Below are 4,925 nucleotides of genomic sequence, written 5' to 3'. Positions count from 1 at the left end.
GTTCTCCAACAAATGGCCAATGTGACCCTTTGAACCTTCATGATTTTTTTTGTGAAATTCCCGTTTCGTCCCTCGACTTTTCTCAATATGACCATTTTACCCCTAACCTTCCACATTATTTCCATTGATCATTTTGCAATTTCTCTTCTTGCCCTTAGCCTCTCACAATATTTTCATACTAATAATGGTCATAAATGATATTCTTAACGACTTGCGCATTAATGTAGTTTTTGAAAATGGTTTCATCCTTAACTTCCCACGACGACTTTGAAATATCCAAACGTTCAAAATACGGGCTATAACAATTTTGTTCTTGAACCTAATAGTGAGGCTACATTTGCGGACACCATAGACGAAGTCATTTTAAGTGACACCTTTCTTTACTATTTATTTGCATATGATGACATTCATGTTATTGTTGAGAGTTCATTTGATGTTGGGCGGGGCCCTATTGAGGTGCTTAGTTGTTGCCTTGCCCGTGATATGTGGGTATCTTTTCCTTTTGACCCCGGTGAAATCTTCACTTTGTGTGAATGGTATTTTTTATGCAATTGAGGATTATTTGTGTTTTATGCCAACTTGGTTTCTTGAAATCATTGGTTCTCTGAGAATATCCTCATTTCCTGATCTTTGGGATAGCCAAGTTCTTAGTACTCTACTTAAGAGCTTATTTTGCTTGAAAATGGTTGATACTTGGCTATATCAAAATTTTGTGCTTACTTGGCATGGTGGTAGGTTGGTCCACCTTAACACTAACCCTCATCCTTTGAGGACTTGGTTTTTGTTTGTCTCCTTTATGGTTTTGCAAGGTATAGATTCGAGGACGAATCCTTTTCAAGAAGGGGAGAATGAAACAAGCCGAGTTGCCTCAAGGACACTTAAAGGACCGTCTCGTGAAGCCAAAGTTTGGATGATAGCATGGAGAGGACGGATGGGAGATGGAAGAATATTAAAGTGGCCAACGAGCAAGGGAGGCTAGCCAATTCAAGATTTCCATCTCCACAAGACTAGCCAAACAAGGCCCTTATTTCATTAAGGGTACAATTGTAATAATGTAGTGTCTTCTATTAGTTAGTTAGTATAAATAGCTAGTCTTTCATTTCATTAGAGGACTTTTGACATTTGGATGAATTATGAAAATAGATGAGTGATTTTGAGAGTTGTCTCTAGAGAGAGAAACTTGTGAGAGAGGCCATGGATGGCTCTTGTTGAATCCTTGATTGTGAGAGGATTGGTTGCTTGGGAATTCAATTCCCTTGAGGTCATCCTAAGAGGTTGGTGCTTCTTAATGTTAATTAATTGAGGTCTTTAGGTTTGATACACCTTTAGGTTGCTTTTAATTCCATTTTCTTGTGTCAATCTATCTATCATTTACTTTCCTTGTCATTTTATTGCTTCCGCGTATCCGTTATTGCATCACCCGGGGCGCAGTGAAATACATACTGAGGCTTGCACGAACAGAGTAGTGCGGAATCATATGCACACAAATCAAGTCTCAATAGATACGTACACTTACCGACATCTGAAGGCTCAGAAACAAGTTTCGGATCAATCGGATTTAGCATAAGAAAGTTATGAACGTTTGAAGTACAGAACGTTCTACAACTGTTTCAGAAACTATTTTTGGAAAATCAAAGCAACAATCATATCAACTACCTTTCGGATATCGTATGGATCAAATCAAATATAACTTTTGGAACCATATGTACGTGAAAGTTGCTGACATTTTTACCACAGAACTTTTACGAATATTTCAAAACAAATCCGAGATCTTTTGTGAAAGTTAGGGACATTAAAACTTACAGAACTCTTTTAGAAACACAATTCTTTATGCTTATCTTGTTATTCAATCAAATAATAAGCTCGATCATATCAGACATACTTATATCTGAAGTGAATCAGAATCATAGACAACCTCGGGAACATATCGAACAGAGTTTCGGAATCACGGATACATATCAAGACCATATGACGTAACTTATTCATTTAGTAATCATACAATAGACTCAACCATACGAAACATGCTCATGACAAGGAGAATAGGCATCATAACCAAACTCGGAATCAAAGAATAGAGTTACCCCGAGGCGCGTGTCATGTCATACCTTACTTAGCTCTAGGACATGCCAAAGAAAGAAAGGGTAAGCCTTACATACCTGTGCCACGCCTTATTAGCTACGCTTATTTATCCAAGCTTGCTAGTCTAAATACAAGAAAATCGACATAATCATTAGACTCGTCGACATACACTTGTCTTAGTCTTTCAAATGAATTCATTTATATTCTACCGAAATTTCGGCAGCATTTCCCCTGTAAATACACCATCCCCGAGAATCTAACTCGGCCAACAATACAACAACAAATCCGAGAATTTAACTCGGCCAAAATATCAACAACAATACCAACAATCATATTAACAACTTCAACAATCAATCCAAAATACATTCTAATATTAACAACTCTCGTCACAACATTCGACGGCATTTCATTCATATTCGATTCCATCACATATAGTCAAGCCAACATCAATGCTTGCACATTCAAATACTTGCCCAAGACCTTACAAACACAATTCAAGAATTCTTCAAACAAGTCATACATTATTCAAGCGATCTAGCCAATATGCAATTTCACCCGAAACCTTCCAAAAGCAACAAGAACCATAACAACACATTTCTTTCTTCCAAATTCATCAACCACACCAACAATTCACACGTTAACAACATCATTCTCATAAATTCAAGAAACTATATTAAATTCATATTAGTTTCCACAACAAGCCACAAACAACTATAACCTCAACTTTGAATCATTAAACTTTTATTTGCATCATAGAATCCACAACACAACATCCCAAACATACTAAAAAAAATTAGTTCTTCACACCTTCACAACGTGTACACGGCCACAACACACCCCACACGGCTCAACACCAACATGCAAGGTTTCTTAAGTATTTTGGTTGTTGTTGTAATGGAATCTATGATGGAAATGAAAGTTTAATGATTCTAGTTGAAGTTGTAAGTGTTGTAGAGTTGTTTAGAAGCTAATGTGATGTTAAAAGCCATTTCTTGTATTTATGGAAAACAATGTTGTTAGTGTGTGAATTGTTGGTGTAGTTCATGAATTTGAATGAAGGAAATGTGTTGTTATTGTTCTTGTTGCATTTGGAAGGTTTCAGATGAAGTAGAGTATTGGTTGAATTTTTTGAATATTGTACGGATTGTTTGAAGTATTCTTGAATATTGTTTGAATGGTTGCAGATTAGTACTTGAATATGTAAGCAATTATGAATTGAACGTAAATGAAACGCCGTCGAAGTTTGTAGAAAGAAGTTGCTAACGTTAGTATGCTTTTTGAATTGATTTTGGATATTGTTAGAATAACTGTTGGTATTGTTGTTGATAATTTGGCCGAGTTAAATTCTCGGATTTGTTGTTGATGATTTAGCCGAGATGGATTCTCGGGGATGGTTGTATTTACAGGGGAAATGCTGCCGAAATTTCTGCAAATAAAGTGTTGGTTTAGAATTGGACTCTTAAGTGTTTATGTCTAATGTTTGGTATGTATGGATATTGTTGTAGATCTTGCGAAGCCAAAGACTTAAGTTCGGATTAGCTTAGGAAGCGGGCAAGGTATGTAAGGCTTATCCTTTCTTTCTTTTGGCATGATCCTTGTGAAACAAGTAGATGAGGTATATGTATGACTTCAAAGAGATTCCTACTCTTAGAGCCACTAGGATGGCTAACGTTCTTGATTTCCATAAGCTGTTTCATATGGTTTTGATGCCTATCTATGATGTCCAAAGTTCGGTTGATATGTTTTCCGAATGGCATTCGAGAGATAATTGATATGACTAATGTCTTGATTTTCAAATGATAGCACGTTTGGTTATTCCATTGAGTCTTTGATATATTTTGATTCGTGCATATGGTTCCAAAAGCTCTATCTAATTTGATCCATAACGATATTCGAAAGGTACATAACATGATTGTCGCTTTGATTTTCCAAAAATGGCTTCTGAAACGTTCGTAGAAGGTTCTGTACTTCAAACGCCCATAACTTTCTTATACTAAGTCGGATTGACCCGAAACATGTTTCTGAGCCTTCAGGTGTCGGTAAGTGTACTGTACTTGTCCATCGAGTCTCAGAATTGATTTATATGCATATGGTTTCTCACTACTCTGCTCGTGCGTACTACTATTATATCGTTCTCCGAGCCCCGGGCCGGTTGTGTCATTGTGCGCACTATGTTATACTCGGCACTAACATGTTATGTTATATATGGATCGGGCCGTACGTTCCTCGGCACTAATATAATATATGTATATGGATCGGGTTGCACGTTCCGCAGCAATATAATATATGTATATGGGATGGCTGCACGTTCCGCAGCAATATAATATATAAATGGATCGGGCTGCACGTTCCGCAGCAATATAATATATAAATGGATCGGGCTGCACGTTCCGCAGCAATATAGTATATATATATATATATATGGATCGGGCTACATGTTCCGCAGCACTAAGTATGCTTGGTCTGTGTTTGGAAAGTAAGCATTGTGGCACTCTGGATGATCTACTTATTTTTTGTACTTTTTCTGACATATGACATCGGTATACATGATTTGCGTTCGGAAGATAAGCACTCTAGTGTTCTGGCTAATGTACTTACCTTTTGTACTGCTTGTTTCGATTATGGTTCTGTTTTCTGTATTCCATGCCTTACATGCTCAGTACATATTTCGTACTAACCCTCTTTCTTCGAGAGCTGCGTTTCATGCCCGCAGGTGCAGACGCGTACGTGAGTGACCCATATTGGAGAATCATGGAAAACTTGAAAGATTCATGCCTTTGAAGGAAAGGATTAGCCTTACATACCTTTGTCGTTTAACTAATATGTCACTTGCTTGTTTTCCTTTG

Source organism: Lycium barbarum, chromosome 2 (genome assembly GCF_019175385.1).
Source record: "Lycium barbarum isolate Lr01 chromosome 2, ASM1917538v2, whole genome shotgun sequence".
In the NCBI taxonomy this organism is placed as follows: Eukaryota; Viridiplantae; Streptophyta; class Magnoliopsida; order Solanales; family Solanaceae; genus Lycium; species Lycium barbarum.
Note: the sequence above shows the minus strand (reverse complement) of the source record.